At 48.5% G+C, this 19,981-nt stretch overlaps 1 protein-coding gene and 1 long non-coding RNA gene across 3 annotated transcripts in view; one reads left to right on the plus strand and one right to left on the minus strand.

Moving 5' to 3' along the window:
* Positions 1-19,981, minus strand: part of DYRK1A (dual specificity tyrosine phosphorylation regulated kinase 1A) — a 95,067-nt gene that overhangs the window by 39,066 nt on the left and 36,020 nt on the right. The window contains exon 1 of one of the 2 annotated variants that reach the window (XM_084614548.1): positions 11,737-11,754. The exons of the other annotated variant lie outside the window; for it this stretch is intronic. The gene's annotated coding sequence lies outside the window, so the exon portion shown is untranslated. Of the gene's footprint in view, positions 1-11,736; positions 11,755-19,981 lie in introns of those variants that run through there. 2 annotated transcript variants of the gene reach the window in all.
* Positions 12,425-18,953, plus strand: LOC311515131. Its single transcript, XR_014710058.1, has 3 exons — positions 12,425-12,478; positions 13,828-14,000; positions 18,621-18,953. It is a non-coding gene; the product is annotated as an uncharacterized lncRNA (long non-coding RNA).

Raw genomic sequence — 19,981 nt, forward strand, 5'->3', positions numbered from 1 at the left:
ACTTGGGAAAGTAGGAAATTTTTAATTTCAGAGTCATTTAAACAATAGTTATAAAATGTCTTGGACACTGTTTAAAATAGAGGATAACTTCAGAGCCCTGTGTATGCTGCAACACAATGGACTAAATTCTGCAGCAATAACCCATAAATTCTTTAAAAGCATTAATTTATTCTACCACCATTTTTTATGTACTGAAATATCTAAAATGCAATTTAAGGTCCGTTTAGAGGCCTATCCCATACATTAAAATACCTAAATAATGAAAGGACTGCCCATATCATATCCGTGCAGTCTACCCCATCCCCGACATCAGAAAAGAGACAGAAGATGGTTTTGAAGTGTGCCCACAATGTTAACAAACTTGGACTCTGGCAGACCAAAGTGGGAAGCAAATTCCAAAACAAAGGCCCTCTGAGCAGGATTCCTCTCATTTATACTGAGACAGCTTCAGCTTGAGTACCTCTGATCTCAATTGTGGCTGAATACTCACAGAGAGAAGAGTACTGTAACCCTTAACTCCCATTCACAGACACCCTCACCTATGATTCGTAATTAAAAATACCAATAAAATATGTCAGTGATTATTTTCAAAGATGGGAATTTTTGTTATGATCTCCAAGGAGGCCAGCTACAATCCCCAGGCCTCTGCTCCCAAGATGTTGTCCAGGCGCCTTGACAAAAGTAACTCTTTCCTTTAAGCATTCCAGGGAAGAGGATAACTTGTATACAGATTCAGCAGCTCATTTCCCTGGGGCCTCAGCCACTCTGCTTTTCTACAGACAGCCTAGTTCACCAATCTGCATTTCTGGATCCATATTCCCTGACTACAAGCTGGACTCTAGCCCTAACTCTCTGATCCCTGTTGCACAGCTCCACCAGGAAGCACGCACTACAACCCAATTTATTACCTTTTAGGCAGGAAAAACTGAAGTGCAAGAGGCAACTGCAGGGCAGGGAGAAAGAGACATATAAAGGCTGGATGTTTTGTTGCATCAAAATGAAAAATTCTGTGGCCAAAATGCAGAGTTCTAGAACACCTTGAAAAATGCCAATTTTCCCAGGCATCATGGAGTCCACAGAGCCCTAACTGGGTTCACTCCTTTTAAGAGCTACTGTTTCAGGTACTCTGCAGAGGTCCTTTCATTGGTTTCTACTCTGCTCAAGATTTTATCTTAAAAACACTTTTTAGTTTCTGTCTTCCAGGGTTGAACAGAATTTTATTTAAAAAATAAAGCTTACAATTTAAATATTTAAATAAATAAAAAATAAATGGGTGGGTCTCTCTCTCTACCATCCTCACAGATGTAAAGGCAACCAGAAAGGATGTTTTCATTGAAAAGTAACAGGGAACAGACTGCCATCAGCTCAAACAGAGGCCCAATCAGGGCCAAAAGTACTAAGTTAAGGTCCCATGGTGGGACTGGTTTTTTTTTTAAACAGCTGGAAACACCTTAGCCAGGCTCTTCAAAATCTGATTACAATTGGATAAGAAAAGACACTGTGACCTTCTATAGGCGGATGGTGTGCATAAAAAACTACCAGATGGACTGTTTCTCAGCTCAGTGAAAGGTTACTCTGCTTCAAGCCCAGAAAGTAGTCTAAAATCTCCAGCACCAAAGTTTCTTGTGGAATCAGGGACTTCTGATGACACCCACAAGAAAACCTTGTCCATTTCACCAGGTGAGCACCTCAAAGAGACTTTCTACTGTTCACTAAAATATTCTGAACAGGTAAAGAGCACAAATGCTCTACTTCCAACATCCATCCAGCAGCCCAACTGTGAGATCAAGGGAATTCAGATCTGGGTACAGAATCTTCTCTTCATCCTGCAACAGCAGATCCAGAAGCAGATGCAAGGTCCTTGGTTGGCAGATTGACAGGTTCAGGCTGCTTGGGAACCAAAACTGCCTCAACCACAAGAGAGCCATCCATATAGTTTGGCCAAGTACCTTCTTCTCTTGCAGAGCACTCTGGAAATCAATGGAACTGGCAATTAAGTATACACCAAACCATTAGATTAAAAAGGCATCAGACAAGGATCCTGGGCTTATGTCCCCTGTTGAGCTAAAAACCTGACACACTAAGATTTGCAGCACACCTACATGGTTAAACAAAACCAGGTTCCAGTGGATCTAGAGGTAAAATAACTTCCAGAGAAGACCAGTAACAGAATACTTCATTAGTAGTCTCCACCCACTTAAACCAAGCAGTATCTCACTCAAGCTTCATTATAGATGACAGCTGCAGTAATCACACAGACATACAGATTTCTCAGATGGCCAAGTTTCATTACATTTAGGGCATTATTTGTTAAATAACTAAAATACAACATGGAAGCCAAAAGAAAACTAATCGACTGAGCAGCGGTGTTGCTGTATGTACGCTTATTGTGAAGCGCCATTTAATAGGTGGGCAACTACATTCTGTATCAACTTCTGGACTGTTTCAGGTTGGAGGCAGCCCAAATTAACCAGGCTATTCACCAGCTGGAACAATTCCACATAAAAATGTGCAAGGTTTGTGTGCTTGGTTCCACAGATCAATTCCACCATGCAAACCTTTTCCATGAGAGGCCAGCACATCAATGTCAAACACTCAGAATTTTAACAACTGGAATACAAGGCCTGTTGAAAAATCTGGAAACCAACTGTTCCTAACTTTACCAATTCCTGCTGTCACTGGGATGGAGACACAGAGAAACTGAGAGAAAGTCAGGCTTCTGCTGATGAATACAAGGTCAGCCATCAACAAAAACAACCACCATTCAAAATCTGATCCTTGAAACCTGATCTTGCCTGCACCACAGACCTGGTTCAATGCCACTTCCAACCCTACTCTAGCACATCTAATCCTTATGTAGTCATTACAATATACTGAAAGCCAAGAAAGATCCAATGAGTTAGAAAGAATAAATAAGTAGGCAGAATAGCCATCCTAATCCCACTAACCTCAGATGCAGGGGACACTGCACTACAGAAACAGTAATATTTGAGTGCACCCATCTAATCTGTGAGGGAAAAAAAAAAAGCTAGGCCTCTTGGTGGTCTAGACTCTTCAGATGAAAATCCTGGAAACTTCCTGGAAAAACATAATAGATCCGCTGGCCAGGAGGGTTCTGGAACCTCAAGGGTGGTCATACTCAGCAACTTCAACTTCCATATAAGTAAACGCCAGTATTAGTGTGTGATCTTTTAGTTTACGGGGGAACCACTGGATGCTTTCACACCATCCCCAACTCTCACACTTAGCCAAATACACTCGGGACCAATTTCCAGTATGGGAGAAATCACATTTACTTTTTTGGGCCAGCAACTGCCACATCCTAACGAAAATCAGGGCCTTTCCTTCATTTTACTAGGGAAGCAATCAAGGCTGGTTCATCCTTGAAAATATTTGATGATTCAATTTTCAACTCATCCTGGGAAAACAAGGCACCCACCTACAAAGTAAAGTTCCCAATAAGTACCATGACTTGACGACCATTACAGTTGACACTTTGGCCCCAAGCCACCATAGACCATCATAGCTCAGATGAACTGCTGTGGAAAAAATGTATAGGCAGAGGATTACAATGAAAGTAGTACAAAACTGGACCCGAATTCATCTGCCAATAGCACAAAAAACTGTTCACAGGACTACACCATCACAGTAAAGAAACTAAAGCATTCTTCTTTTCCACTATCACAGCACCAAAATCATGGCCAATGTAGCTGTTCCACATAGCAAACAAGCTCTGAGTCTTCTCCATTCCTCTGATCATCCTAGTTGCCCTGCTCTGCACCTGTTCAATTTGGCATTCATTTTTCTTGAAGAACGGAGAGCAGAATTGCACATAGTATTCCAGATCAGTTGTCACCAGTGCCTTGTATAATGGTAATAACTAAGGCTAAGGTTTTGTCATGGATATTTTTAATAAAAGTCAGGGACAGGTGGTCATGGACTGCCATGAATTTTTCTTTATTACCTGTGACCTGTCCATGATAAAATGGGAAGGGACTGGGCAGCTGCGGGATGGCTGGGAGCTCTGGGGCCCCACCATATGGGGGGGCTCAGAGCTCCAGGGTTCCCCTGCCCTTTCCCCAGCGATAGGGAGCACTCTGGGAATTCCCCTGCCACCGCTGCAGTGGGGAGCTGCCAGGATCCCCGTGTCCTTCGCAGCAGCCGGGAGCTCTGGGGTACCCACCTGCCTATGGCGGCTGCAAGCTTGGGTGCCTGCTGCCTCAGGCGGTGGGGTACCTTACAGCTCCCTGCCACTGCAGGAGGCAGCAGGACCCTGCAGTTCCCAGCCGCCAGGGCTGAAGTCACGAATTCCGTGACTTCTGCGACCTTCATGACAAAACTGTAGCCTTACTACGAAGTAATAGCCTTAGTAATAACACTTCCCTAATTCTACTGGAAATACCACATCTGATGCATCCTAGGACTGTCTTAGCCTTTTTCACGGCCGCATCACATAGGCAGCTTATAGTCATCCCATGATTGACCAATGCACCCAGGTCTCTCGTTGTCCTCTGTCGCTTCCAACTGATCTGTCCCCAGCTTATAGCAAAAATTCTTGTTGTAAGCCCGTAAGTGCTTGACCTTGCACTCTGCATTATTAAATTTCATCCAATTTCTATTACATCAGTTTTCAAGGTCAAAATTTTTTTGTATGATATTCCAGTCCTCCTCCATACTGACAATACCTCCCAACTTTATGTCATCTGCAAACTTTATTAGCGCACACCCACTTTTTGTGCCACGGTCATGAAAGAAAATGTTAAATAAGATTGGGTCCCATGACTGATCCTTGAGAAATTGCGCTAGTAAGCTCTCTCCAGCCTGACAATTCTCCTTTCAGTATACCTATTGCAGTCTCTCCTTTAACCAGTGCCTTACCAATCTTTCGATTCTCGTATTAATCCCAACTAATAATTTCCCACGTGGAACTGTATCAAATGCTTTACTGAAATCCACGTAGATTAGATCTACTTGACCAAACTACATTACCCATTCCCAGAGTTTGGCTCCATTGCACTGGTGAATCTCAAGAAACTCTGGAAAAGATCAGAGCTACCATATGTGAAATAATTCAATAATTGTGCCGGCTGGGAAAAGCACCTAATAGAAACGATCAATGCCTTTCACTCGTAAAAGAAACCATCGCAGCCTTGTTTCAGAGAATCTCCCTGAAAAACTAACTTCACCTGATCATCAGAAATTGAATACTTGATCCAGAAGACCATTCCAACTATGACCTTTTCTTCAACCTCAGACTCTCAGGCAAAAATCTGTGAGGAAGTGGCATGTGCTAACATCCTGGATGCCTCTCAGCTGGGCTTCAGACAAGGACACAGTATATGTGAAAGACCACTGAAAGACCCTGTCTTCATGATTATGGCTATATCTCCACAATTTGCATTATTAGATAGACAAGGCATAGGCAGCACAGCACTTCAATAACTCAAGTCATTTCTTTTCAGGACCAATAGTTGTAGCTGTAATTGCTCATCTAAACCATCGTTTATCTTTTTCTGCAAAAGGTAAACGAGACCAATTAAATACAGTGAGAGCATAAGCTCCTCTTCCAATGACATGAGGCTTGCCAGCAAATCTCAGTTATATTGAAGGAACACCAGCTCAAACACCTCTGCTGATATTAACTGAAATAATATGTCACTGGTTCAGAGACACTATCTCAGCTACATCCCAAACCTTTCAAGGCTTATAAATCAAAACACAGCATCAGCCCACTGAAAGCCACTGCTGCTGCTTTTTCTAGAAACTACATGGGACACTTTCCTTTCTTTGAAAATATGCATCCAGTTTGACAAAGTTGGGTAAAGCATCTGTTATTTTTCTGCCTCATCACTGAGCCTGGATGATCTGGTACGGTCAGTGATTTTATTTTATTTTTTTTAAATTAAAGAAATGGGGAAAAAGGCCTGTTTTTCATCTCCATCCTACTAGCAAACTTTGCTCTTTCCTCCCATAAGATAACTTGATCATGGTAATCTGAGTATGTTACCTCCAGAGAGGATTATTGTAATTTGCTATATCTAAACTGATGTAAAAATAATGGACAGGCTCCAGCTGATACATAGAGGCGGCCCACCTCTTTAACAAGTTAAGACACTCTGAGTGCATCATTCCCTTTGCTCTGGTCCCTCAACTCTCTTCCAGTCTTCCACTGTCAGATCAAGGCCTTGGTCCTGATCTTTAAGGCCATTAATAGATCAGATCCTAGCTACTTAGAAGAATGCAAGAGCATCTACAAACTGCCATCCAAGATGCATTCCTCAGGGACAACAGAGATTATAACGTTCAGAACAAACCATGCAACTCAAAAGACAAGGCACCTTCAGTCTAGGGCAGGGTTGGGCAAACTATGGCCCATGGGCCGGATCAGGCCCCTCAGGGCTTTGGATCTGGCCCGTGGGATTGCCCCCCATGGGGGGAGGTGGGGAAAGAGCTCCATGCACTGCCCTTGCCTCCAGGCACCGCCCCCCGCAACTCCCATTGGCCGGAAACGGGGAACCTGGAGGCATGGCAAGGGCAGCGCGTGGAGCTGTGTGCACTCCACCCTCCCCCCAGGGGGATGTGGTGCTGGCCGCTTCCCAGAGAGGCGCTGCATGGGGCCAGGGCAAGCATGCAGGGAGCCTGCCCTGGCCCCGGTGTGCACCGCTGCCACCCCAGAGCCACTTTAGATAAGCGGTGCTGGGCCAGAGCCTGAACCCCTCCTGCACCCCACCCCCTTTCCTGAGCCCCCTCATACATCCTGGACCCCTCCTTTGCCCCAATCCCTTGCCCTGAGCCCGTTCCTGCACACCGCACCCCCCCACACACACACCCCAACCCCCTCCCCCAGCATGCAATTTCCCACCCAAATGTGGCCCTTGGCCCAAAAAGTTTGTCCACCCCTGGTCTAGGGGATCCAGATGTGGAATGAACTTTCAGAAAAGATTATAATGATCCAGAGCTTGACCACTTTTAGGTCACCATGCATCATAACCCTCCTGATTAATTCTTGTTTTGATGGAAAAGCTTAAATTTATAACTATATCATCCTACAAATACAAGAAAAAAGAAAAGAATGAAGGAAAAGAAAGAACATTAGACTCCAACAAGACCATCAGATACCTCCGAATGCCAATCCAAGTAACCTGGGAAGTCCTCAGATTTTACAATGCACCAGTATAAAAACCCTAAAACTGATTTCACTAATTTGTTCTGGTCTGTCTTGAGATGCGTGAGGGGCTATGGCCTCAAAACAACTGAATGATGGTAGAAGTTCTCCACACTCAATGTTTTAAACTTGCACTTAATTTAATGGCTGAGTGGCTCCAAACCTATTCTGAGGATGAACTAAATTTTCTTCTCTTTGTGATAGACCAAGGCCAGTTGGGTACAGTAGAGTAGTCCTGTTGGTGTCCAGGAAGTGGGCAAGTAAAGCCCGCCCACTGCTAAAGGACCTCCCACCAGCCTAAGGGGAGGATCCACAGGTCCAGGAAACCAAATAATTCCGTGTGACACCTAATGAGATAACAGGATCGGGAGTGAGGTCACAGAGCTGAACAAAGGGAACCTGACGGGGACACCAAGCAGAAAACCCCGGACAGTGCCCACTGCTCCTCGAAGGTGTCAAGGGAGCCAGCGGATGCCGCCCAGATACGTGAATGGACTGAGAAGCGAAAATAGGCCCCACAGGCGAAGGAATCCCCCATTGGCCAACCTCCTCTCCCTGGTTTTGTTGATGGTCATTTTGGCCAGGGCTAGGAGAATGTTGACAAGGAGGTCCTGCGACTTTGTGAGGCCACGGATGGGGAGTGCGTAGATGAACAGGTGAGGGGAAAAGTGCAACCAAAAATATAACATGATGTCCAAGAGGAGTGGGAATAGGGGCTGCAACCTGGCACACTCCAGGTAAACGTGTGCCAGGGTCTCCCTCATGCCGCAAAAGGGGCAGGTGTGTGGGAGGGGAATGAACTGAGCCAAGTACACACCCGTGCTCAAGACTCTGTGAAGGAGCTGCCAGCTGATGTCCCCAGCAGGCCTTGGGACCAGGGTGGAATATAGGATGGCCCACCGGGGCTCCTCACCCTCCAGAGGTGGCAGAAGGTCCCGCGACTTCGTGTCGGGACGGGATGCAAGGGTGAGGAAGTGAAGGGTGTGGAGCACAAGCGTGTACAGATGTTTTCTCGGCGCAGTCCAGAACCGAGGCGGTTGCAACTTGTGCAGCCAGCTCACGGTAAAGGGGCGGGGATGGCAGGGAACGTCCACAGGGCAGGGGCTTGATGAAAAGGTCCAAAGGGCCTGGGGTGGAGGGTGGGTGGGGCATGCCCTCTCGCACGACCCAGTCGAGGAAAACCCGAGCTGTGGACGGTAAAGCGGCCCTTGCCTCCTGAAGTACGCACCGGGGAGTATGAGGCCTGGAGAGCCCCATGCGCCACGCGAGCATCAGGGGATCCAGCCAGTCTCCCCGGTCGTAGTTCAGGAGGTCTCCGACTCTGGTGACTTCCTCCAGGACCAACCGCTGGCGCACTGAGGGGGACTCCGCCACCTGCACATGGAGCTGGGGGTTGTGTAGCTGGAGCTCCACAAGGAGATCCGCCCCCTCGGTGGCTGCCACAGACCTGGTCGCCGAGAGCAGTTTCCAGGTCCGGAGGAGGTCTCGTGAAGATCTCTCTGATGGAGATAAAGGAGCTGCCAGTCGTATCTGAGCTCTCGGAAGCGGTGCAGGAAGGTGTGCGTCAGTACGCTCCACGCCAGACTACCTGCACTATAAAGGAGCCTCTGCAGGGCCTGGAGGCGGAAGTCGTGGACCTGAGTGTGCGGGCACTTCAGGCCCTGTCCTCCCTCCTCCAGGGGCAGGTGGAGGACTCCTGCAGAGACCCAGTACAGTCCTGGCCAGAAGAACTCCAGAACTGATTTCGGAGGTTAGCCAGGAAATCCGGGGCCGGGACCAGTGTGTTGAGCCGCTGCCAGAGCATGAACAGGCCTAGCTGATTGAGCACCAGTGTCCTCCCTCGGAGGGAGAGGCACCGGAGAAGTCCTGTCCATCTCCGGAGCCGCTCTACCACCCTGCCCTCTAAACCTTGCCAGTTCTCTGGCAGAGACGGATCCGTGGCAGAAAGGTAAACGCCGAGACAGAGCAGTGGACCCATGCTCCACCGGATGGCCTGAAGTGCGGGAAGGAGGAAGCTCACCTGCCACCCATTCCCGACCACCAGGCCAGAGCTCTTGACCCAGCTGACCCGGGCAGAGGAGGCCGCCAAGTAGATAACCTGGCAAGCCTCCACCCACACCAAGACACCTGGGCACAAGGAGCACATCGTCAGCGTATGCCGACAGGACCAGCCGCAACTCCGGCTCCAGCAGCACCAACCCCGTCAACCTCCAGCAGAGGAGACAGAGGAAGGGCTCGATCACTGGAGCATACAGCTGGCCTGAGAGAGGGCACCACTGCCGTACTCCCCGCCCGAAGCTGACCTGCTCGGTCAGGGTCCAGTTGAGCCTGACCAGACACTCCGCGGAGGTGCACAACACCCGGAGAAAACCCACAAACTGGGGTCTGAAGCCAAATGCTCGCAGAGTGCTCAGGAGATACCCGTGGTGCAGCCTATCGAACACCTTCTCCTGATCCAGGGACAGAAGGGCGAACGACAGATTATTCCTACACCCAAGCTCCAAGATATCCCGGACCAAATACAGATTGTCAAAGATGGTACGGCCCGGGATGGTGTCCGTCTGGTCGGGGTGGACCACGTCTGCCAGAACGGACCGTAGCTGCAGCAAGATGGTTGTCGCTACAACTTTGTAGTCCGTGCTGAGAAGCGAGACGGGACGCCAATTCCAAAGGTCGCAAGGGCCCCCCTTCTTTGGGAGCAAGGCAAGCATGGCTCGCCTGCACGACAGGGGGAGGACCCTGCTCTCCAAGGACTCAGCCCAGATGGTGACTAGGTCTGGGCCGAGGATGTCCCAGAACACGTGGTAGAACTCCACAGTCAGCCAGCCCATGCCCAGGGATTTATTAGTGGGCATGCAGCGGAGGGCTTCCGAGAACGCAGCCAGAGTGAGAGGCAGCTCTAGCTGCTGTCGGGCGCCCGCACTGACTGTCGGGAGTCCATCCCAGAGCACTCTGCAAGCATTAGGATAGGTCGGATCCTGGGAGAAAAGGCCCACATAGAAGGCCCTGGCCCTACCGCACATCTCTGCTGGATCCGTGAGGGGGGTGCCGTCCTCTGCCAGGAGGCAGGTGATGTGCTTCTTGGCCCCCCTCCTTTTCTCCAGGGCGTAGAAGAAGCGGGAGCCGCAATCCATCTCCCGAAGGAGATGGATGCAGGATCAAACAAAGGCGCCCCGGGCCCAATAGTCCTCAAGGGCCCGGAGCTCCTCCCACTTCTCCCGGCACACTCCGCAGAGGGGTGGATTCTTGGGGCTAGCAGCCAGATGCCTTTCCAGCTCTAAGACCCCCCGTTCCAACTGCTCTATCGTCGCATCCCTCTGTCAGCTAGCGCCCAGGGTGTAGTCGCGGCAGAAGAGCCGGGCGCGCACCTTCCCCACATCCCACCAGTGCCGCGCCAAGGGAAAGACGCACCTCTATCCTAGCCAGGCCAGCCAGAACTCCCGAAAGGACGACACAAAGCCCACATCCTCCAACAAGCTGTTATTAAAATGCCAATAGGCCAGCCTCGGCCTCTCCACACAGAGAGGCAGTCACAGTCGCCAGGTGGTGATCCGAGAACAGGGCCGGCCGGATGTTGGAGGAGTGGGCCCGTGAAAGGTGACGGCGTGATAGCTATATGAAATCCAACCAGGAGTGGAGCAACCAATGGGCCTCCACACGGTCAAAGATGAACGTTGAGACATTGTCCGGGTGGTAGTCTTGCCAGACGTCCATCAGAGAGCGATGGCTGACAATCTCCCGGAGGACATCCGTGGTGGCCAGGCAATGCTCAGGCAATGCTCAATGAAACAGGTCAACCACTCCTCTCCACTAGGCTCTAGGCAGGGGAGGAGGGCGCCAGAAGCAGGGGGCTAAATAGAGGTGGCCTACGAAGGCAAAGACTGGGTGGGGTGGAGGGGTGTCAGTCACCAACTCAGGAAGGAATTCCAGCTCCCCTAGCTGCACTAGGGGAGGGAGAGTTATAATAGCATGGGAGGGCGGTATGCAGTGAACTGAAACAGGGGAGGGGCACAAGCGCATGGGAGGAGGCATGGGTGCACAGAGCAAGGGGCCAGTCAGGGTAGGGGGCCGCGGGGGTGGGGGGGGTGAACAACCAGGCTGAAGGTAGGGCAGGGAAACCAAGGGGCTAGCTTCAGATGCTGGGGCAGGGCAAACAAACAAGCAAAAACTGCAGAGGGAAAAAGCTGGGGCAGGCAAACTGAAGCTGCTGAGGGGCTAGGACAGAAATGGAGGGCAAAGAGCTGCAAGGGGGTGGGGGGGAGAGAAGGAGACTGCTGCAGGGAAGGGGGGGAGGGTCAGTCCCGAGGGAGGGGGGCTATGTGCACCCACGTGCGCTTGCAAAAAAAAAAAGGCAATGTCAACGTTTGCTGGCTGCTGCTTCAGACCCAAATGGCACCAAAAGGGTGTGGCAAGCCAGGCAAGCAGTTGAGTCCCAGAGGCAGGAGCTGAGGCAGATGATAAGCAGCCAGTGGGGGTGGTGTAGGGGAGGGGAGAGGCTCCACACCACACCCCTTATATCCCCACAAACACAGTCAAGACCCCCCACCACAAGAGCATAGTTCAAAAGTTACTCAGTCTTAAAGGCCCCCTCCACAGTGGTCTGCAGAGTCTCTGCGCGCTCCCTCAGCAGCGGACAGTCCTCTTCTTCCTCCTCCTCGAGGCTCCAGCAGCTCCCAGGCAACAACAGCAGCTCCAGCAGGCAATCTAGTGACCAGGCAGGAAGGACCCCACTCAGGTGGTGGTGTCCACAGCAGCAACGGCTGGGGCCCTTCACTCCCCTCCTCTGGGGAGCGAGCCAGCAGGCCTCGCCAAGGGGCTGCAGCAGGAACAGCAGTAATGGAAGGTTCCAGGGGGGTAGGGGTGGGTGTCCACCAGCCAGCAACCAGGTAACAGAGAAGGGGGTGGCCTGGCCCAGCCAGCGGTGTTGCTGGAGGAGCAGCAGCAGCAGCCTCCCATCTTCCTCCAAGCTAGAGGGCTATCAGAGAGGAGCGAGGGCAGAGCTACTGACCACTGGAGAAGCAGTTTTCTGTTCCCTAACTGACCAGAGCACAGGCTGCTCCAGGCTAGGGCAAACACATGACTCCAATTAGCCTGCAAAGAGTCAGCTGAAGCCGTTAGGCTAATGAGAACACCTGACTCCAATTAACCTGCAAAGAGTCAGGTGAGGCTGTTAAGCTAATATGAACAACTGACTCTAATTAAGGCCCCTCTGATACTATAAAAGAGCTCACTCCAGTCAGCTGAGGAGAGGAAGTGAAGCTGAAGGGCTGGGTAATGAAGACATCCTCAAGCCACTGGAAAGGGAGCCTTAAGGTAAGGGTGAAGAAGCCATTAAGAGAGAAAAGTGAGGGAGCTGTGGGGAAGTGGCCCAGGGAAATGTAGCAACTCTAGCAGTGAAAGGTTGGCTGCCAACAGCTGCCATCAAAGATGGCACGTGAGCCAATTTTTAATTGTCACTAAAAATCTGGCCCAGCCTGCTCTTCCCTGCTCCCTGCCCACTGCTCTCTCCTTGCAGGGCAGGTGAGCTTCCCCGGGTGTGCTGGGTTCCTGCCCCTCCTCTTCTCCCTCCCTGTGGCTGATCAGCTGATGGCCTTTGCTACAGAGGGAGAGAGGGAAAAGTAGAGCCACAGCATGCTCAGGATCTCTGCTCGGGGGACCCTGGGGAAGGGGGTGGAATCGGCATATCCCCTCCAGCCTCCTGCCGTGAGCCGCTCAGGGCAGGTGGCTGGGAGCACCCCCATGACCCCAGCCTTCTGCCCTGATCCCTGCACCCCCTCACACACAACCAGCCCTGACTCCTGCACCCTACTCACACACCCCCAGACCCCTACCCTGACTCTTGCACCCCACACACACCCACAGTCCCATCTGCACCCCTAGCACCAAATGAGAGCTGCCCAGGTAAGTGCTCCACACCCAACCCTCCTGCCCCAACCCTGAGCCCCCCTCCCTCATTCTAGCTCCTGGCCAGAACCTGCACCCCAACCCCCAGCCTGCTCCTTCACCCCCCAGCCCTGTACTTAGAACACTCCCACCCTCATCTCAGTGCAGAGAGAGGAAGAGAATGGCTAGAACCAGGGAGAAGGTAGGTACCCACTCGATGTGGACAGGGCTGGGATCCCAGACCGGCAGCAGGGCCAGGAGCCGGCGGACAGAGCCCCAAACTGGCAGTGGGCTGAGCAGCAGCAGGCTGAGCTGCTCAGCCCACTGCTGGTCTGGGGTCCCGGCCGCCAACCCCGCTCAGCCCGCTGCTGGTCTGGAGTTCTGGCTGCCCGCCCCTTCCCAGTTGGGGTCCCGGCCGCAGGCTCCGCTCAGCCTGCTGCCGGCCTAGGTGAACGAAACCCCAGGCCGGCAGCAGGCTGAGCGGGCCGGTGGTGTAAGATCAGCATTTTAATTTAATTGAAGCTTCGTAAACATTTTGAAAACCTTGTTTTACATACAATAGTTTAGTTATACAGACTTATAGCGAGAGACCTGCTAAAAACGTTAATGTATTCTTGGCACACGAAACCTTAAAGTTAATAAATGAAGACTCGGCACACCACTTCTAAAAGGTTGCCGACCCCTGGGTTATGGGGTAGCTTTGCCAGGTGAGTGTACTTATAATTTAAATAGATGTCCATTAACGTTCTTTTTCCCCACTATCTGGCCACTTACAATAGAACCTTGAGTTACGAACACCAGAGTTACAACCAGTCAACCACCCACCTCATTTGGAACCGGAAGTTTGCACTGAGGCAGCAGCAAAAACAAAAATAAAAACAAAAATGCAAATACAGTACTGTGTTAAATGTAAACTTCTACAAAGATAAAGGGAAAGTTAAGATTTGACAAGGTAAGGAAACTGTTTTTGTGCTTGTTTCATTTAAATTAAGGTGGTTAAAAGCAGCATTTTTCTTCTGCATAGTAAAGTTTATTAAGTTGTATTACGTAATTGTTCGGTTGTAAACTTCTGAAAGAACAAGCATAACGTTTTGTTCAGAGTTACGAACATTTCAGAGTTACAATCTCCATTCCCAAGGTATTTTTAACTCTGAGGTTCTACTGTATATCTTCCCAAGGAAGACTATTAGAAAATTACTTCATACAAAGAAAACTGAAGTTCTCCTTTACATTTCTAGTTCTCTTATCATGGAGGCCTTTGGTTCATGTTTCATGGGTCCAATAACTAGATCTGCACACATGTTGTGACAGACCCAGATGAGTGGGATACAGGAGTCTGGTGGAAGGCAAATATATTGGCCACTGGGTGAACAGAAAACTGTTCCCTGAGTGACCAGAGCAGGGGCTGCCCTAGAGCAATCAGGAACCTGCCAGAACGAGTTAAGACAGGCAAACTACTCAAGACACCTGGCACCAATTAAGGACTTTCTAGATTCAATTATGGCTGGCAGGCTAATTAGGACACCTGGTTTAAGAAGGACCCTCCATCAGTTAGTAGGGGAGTGCACCAGGAGCAAGGAGTAAGAAGGTGTGCTGCTGGAGGAGTGAAGAGTTCAAGCATGATCAGGCTTCAGGAGGAACATCCTGCAGTGAGGATAAAGAAGATGCTGGGGGGAAGGCAATGGGGAAGTAGCCCAGGGAGTTGTAGCTGTCATGCAGCTGATACAGGGAACATTGTGGAAAGCTTCTATCCAGAGCCCTGGGGCGGAAGCCGGTATAGAGAGTGGGCCTGGGTTCCCTCCCATCCCCCCAACTCCTGATCGGACACAGGAGGAGTTGACCTGGTCTGTGAGAAACACCAGAAGTGAAGGTAAGGGAAAGGGAGCTGCCCTGTCCCTGACCTACCACGTGGGACACATAGACTGCAAGTATTCTCTGTTTCCCCCATGCTGGCCAGTGATGAGGCTAACTAAGTGAATGGCAGATTTGGGCCATAAAAGTGGCCAAACTGAGGACTGCAGTGAACCTCTGAGGTGAGAAAATCCTCCAATAAGTGCAGGAGCCACCAACGCATAGGAGGAACTTTGTCACAATGTATAATATACATACTATAATCTCTAAATATCAATACCATAACATACATGGTATTTTACTTATACCTATACACTGAATACATATTAAATACTCTAACTTAGGCCTTGTCTACATGACAGTTTTGTCAAGAGTCGGCTTTTGTTGAAAAAACTGAAGGTGTACACACAAATGCTCCTCCCGTCGATGTAAATCCTCTGCTATAACAACACTGATGAGAGGCATAGGGCTTATGGCAGTGTAGTTAGGGCGACACCGAGCCTGTGTGGGCATTGCCTTACTTATATCGGCTGTTTGTTATCATTCTTGTCAACTTCATGGCTCCAGAAAGCCTGCTCCTTAGCTTCCCCAGCCAGGCTGCTGCCCTGTCTCTGCTCCAAGCCAGGCTGCCACGCAGGTTCCCGGCTTGAACTGCTCCCTAGGCTCCCTGGAGGGAGCCCTGCTGCCCCCTCCCTGCCCGAGGCAAAAAGCCCCACACTGCTGCCCCCACTCCTCCCAGCGAGGAGTGTGAAGGCAAGAAGGTAGCATGGACATCTGCCACCACAGTAATTAATGCGGTGGCTGTAAGTCAACCTATGTTAGGTCCACTTAAAACTGCAGTGTAGACAAAGCCTTAGTTAACACAAAATTAAGGCTGTCCACTGGTATGCAAGGTTCCAGAATATGGAGACGGGCTAAATTTAAACCTTTAGAAACCAGGAAATACAAAGTAAAGGTACATGCCACCCCTGCAACGCAACCTTAACTCTGCCCTCCAGAACAGGCAATAGCTGCTGGGGCATGGTTCTGTAGGTGTGGCACAAGGTTAAACTACTAAAAGAAGTGGTGGATTCTCCATCCCACGATGTCTTCAAATCATGACCAGATGCCTTAATGGAAGATGCTTTAGTCAATCAAGTTATTAGGCTCAATGCAGGAATAATTGGCTGAAATTCTCTGATCTCTTAACTGGAGATCAGACTAGATGATCTGATGGTTCCTTCTGGCCTTAAAAAAAAAAAAATCTACAATAAGCAGATGAAAAAGGACTAAGAACATACCACTGTTTGTGCTATGATTCACAGATTTGAATTACAGTATTTGCACACATTCCTGCAGGGTTCACTGTGTTAGGTGTACCTATATTGAATGGTGGAAGGATCAGTTGAAGCAGCTTGGCAGAGCTGTGCAACTTTAATTCATCCCCTTCTGTCAGTCTTTAACTACATGCTCATATACTATTTTATTCCATAGGATGCCTGCCTTTTTCATAAATTCCAAAGGTCAGAAGGGAATACTGTAATCATCTAGTCTGGCCTCCTATATTGCACAGTGCCCAGGATGGACAGTGATCACTAAATTGGCAGATATTCAACATTTTTATCCTCCTCATTCACTGGATGGCCCCATGCCTTATTTACTGCACTCTTCATAACTTGCTCTGAATAAAGAGTTGTTAAAGTACCCATCACCAGAGTATCTGAGTCCCTTACAAACAACAAATTTATGTTCATAACACTCCTCTGAGGTAAGGAATCTCAATTTTACAAATGAGGAACAGAGGTACAGGGATTATGGTCAAAATTGTTCACTAATTCAGGGTTCCCAGGCCTGGATTTTTCAGATCATTCAGAATTGTTGTGTAAGAAAAACGTTGGGAAGTGCTTAAGTCTATAAAAAAACTTTGGTTTACTGAACTCTCAGGAAGAAAACTGAAGCACTCAATAAGCCAGAAAGATTTCCTACTATTGAAAGTTGTGCAGATGTAATGAGAGTTTTAGGTGAGACATTCAATTCTGTTGACAGTGAAATACTCAGACTTAAGGAAAGGCAGTTCAGTTCTTCGTGTCACAGACTAAAGAAGAACATGGCTCATCAGTGCCAGAAGGCACTAGTGTATAATTAATAGCAATGGCAATAAATTCAGATTGTCCCTTTCATAAAGCTGTGATGTCAGACAGTTGTACTGATCCAGTAAACCGAATGAGAGGCTTCATAAGAGCTACCTAGCTTGTTCTGTTCTGACAAAGTACAATTAAACTGTCCAATTTGTCTGAGAAACTGCAGATTACTTCAGACAAATTGCATACACATGAACTTAATTGCAGCAAATGAAAGTGAACAGGTGATATTCAATAGGTAACTTTAGAAAATGAGTTCTAACCAACATTTGCTTATAAAATGAAAGTGCTTAAGAAGCTCTCTCTGAAAGACAGAGGGCTAACTAGAGATTGGCATGTAAAGACCAATCAGGAAAATATAGTTCAGTATCTGCCAGATTAAAAGGTCAGAAATAAATCCAAGATTAAACAGTACTACAGATTTACTTATTTTTCAGAGGATACTGCTGATGGTGAAGCTACATCAGTACCATCATCCTTGCCTTTTTCAGATTTACTAGAGAGATTTCTGCACCAGTTTAAAAAAAATTCTGCGCACAATATTTTAAAAATATGCAAAATTTTGCAAATCTTATTTGTCAATAAATAAATGTTGGCTCCAGCATGGCAGTGGGGAGCACAGGCCACTGGCTGCATGCATGTGGGAGATCTCCCTGTGGCCTCCCGTCACTGGAACGGACTCGACAGTGAGGTTGAACCTGACCCACTGCAAGGCCTGGACCTGCCCCAGAAACACCCTGGGACCCTGCCTCTCCATACCAGGTGTGGGCAGGCAGACTCAATCCAGCAGGATCCAAAGGTGGAGGGACTTAGTGTGGGGTGAGAAGGTTCTGTATGAGGCAATCTGGATGAGGGCAGTTCAGTGGAAGGTACAGGTGCATGGGATCTGGATGCACTGGGCCTCTTTGGGGGGGGGGGTTTCCAGGTGCAGGGACAATGGGACTCTGCAGGGGGGGTGAAGGTTATTGGGGTGCAGCAGAGTGAGTTTAGGCGAGGGCAGATGGGGCTGATTCAGGTGCTGGGTGAGTGGTGGCTTGGGTGCAGCTGATTGGGGCTCAGTGGGTGGCTCTGCATGCAGGGGGGTTGTGAATGCAGGGGATAGGCCAGGGTGGATAAAAATCAATTTTTTAAAAAAAAAATTTTAAATCAGATTTTTTTTGATCAAATGCTTTTTGAGAGAAAAACTAAGATGCATTATAGCTCATGATTTAAATCAAATCCACCCTTGGTAAGGCTCATCGGGGTGTGGCTCATCAGGGTGGGGATTCAAGTGGGGGGTGGTCTGAGTGCAGAGGTAGGGTCCAGATGCAGTGCATAGGACCCAAAGAGGTCTGAGTGCAGCGGGACTCTGGATGCCAGGGTTGAAGCTCAGAGATGCGGGCTCGGGTGGTGGGAAGTGAGGCTTGCCAGGGGAGTTTGGTTATTGTGGGGTCTGGATGCACGGGATTGGGGAGACAGGGGAGCAGCTCCCCAAACTGTGACTCCTCCCTCCATGGGTGAGGAGCAATGGGGGCAGGAAGCAAGGGATGGGGGAGTGTGCGGTGCTTCCTGCAGCTGGGGGAGGTTTCCAGGGGTGGGTCTGATCTGGCTGCTCCTTGCAGGGGAAGAGCAAGTCCCATCCTCCCCTGCTTCCATCCCAGCAAGGACTAGCAGCTGAGCCTGGCACAGGGTAGGAGCCACCAGTTCGGGGCATCTCCAGCCCTGCCTTCCTCTCCACCGGCTCCTCCAGGCACCCTGAACAACATGCCTATGCTGCTGGGAAGGAGCACGTGACCACTTTTACAGCTTCCCTTTGCTGCCCAGTCAGAAAACTTTTCTGTGAGAAAGCAAAGAAATCTTCAGGGACATGAATTTTGCCCGCGCACAGTGGTCAGAATTCCGCCAGAAGCACAGATTCCTTCAGATCTATTATAGCTCTAATACGTGTTCTGCAAGTACACAACTCAGTCTACTGGACTACACAGTTTGTAATTTTTTTTTTTTGCCTTAATGAAAATCCCTGTATTTACTACAAACTGAACATATACACCTGCAGGAAAATGGATACATTGTATTTTATGATCAATAAAAGGTTCAAAACAATACACAGAGAAACAAAGAATAAAATGTAAATGTAATTACATATTTAGAATGTTTACAAGCTATTTTATTTGACACTGTACCAGCCATGTTAGTCTGTATTTGCAAAAAGAAAAGGAGTACTTGTGGCACCTTAGAGACTAACCAATTTATTTGAGCATGAGCTTTCGTGAGCTACAGCTACAGCTCACGAAAGCTTATGCTCAAATAAATTGGTTAGTCTCTAAGATGCCACAAGTACTCTTTTTATTTGACACTGTGAACTTTAAGCAGTTTTTTAAAAAATTGTTAAATGTAGTTTGAGTCCCAATGCCAATTTTATGGACCCATACAAGGAATAGGAGAAATTGATTATATACAGTGTTACAAATGCATGAAGTAAACTGAAAGACAAAAATATTTTGTCTCTCTTTCAGCCATAGTAATCCTGTAACAGTAGGTAAAATAAAATCAGATAAATGTTATTTTGAAGTTGATATTTGCCTATAAATTCCATTCCACTGACCAGATATAAGCTGCTAAGGAACCACTAAATTCATATTTTTCCAGGCCTCAAACACTCTCCTTTCCAAACCATACTCCCCAATATCACACATTATCATCTTCCAGCCTCTTGACATATGTACTGCCAATTTTTAAATTAATCTGTTAAAAGAAACTGTTAAATGTTTATACTCAAATAAAAGTTGTGTGTGCCCATGTCTGTTTTCTCAAATCACGGTTTACAAAACATAATTAAATATTAAAAGTAGAAAAACTATTAGTTTAAATCCAAATATATTCCAAGATACTCCCAATACTGCTTTATACTTCAGCGTATTCCTCTACACCAACTCACGTCAACATTTACTGAAAATGGCTGCAGACCACTGCAAAATACCCT

Source organism: Lepidochelys olivacea, assembly GCF_965140295.1.
Source record: "Lepidochelys olivacea isolate rLepOli2 genome assembly, chromosome: 1".
Lineage (NCBI taxonomy): Eukaryota > Metazoa > Chordata > Testudines > Cheloniidae > Lepidochelys > Lepidochelys olivacea.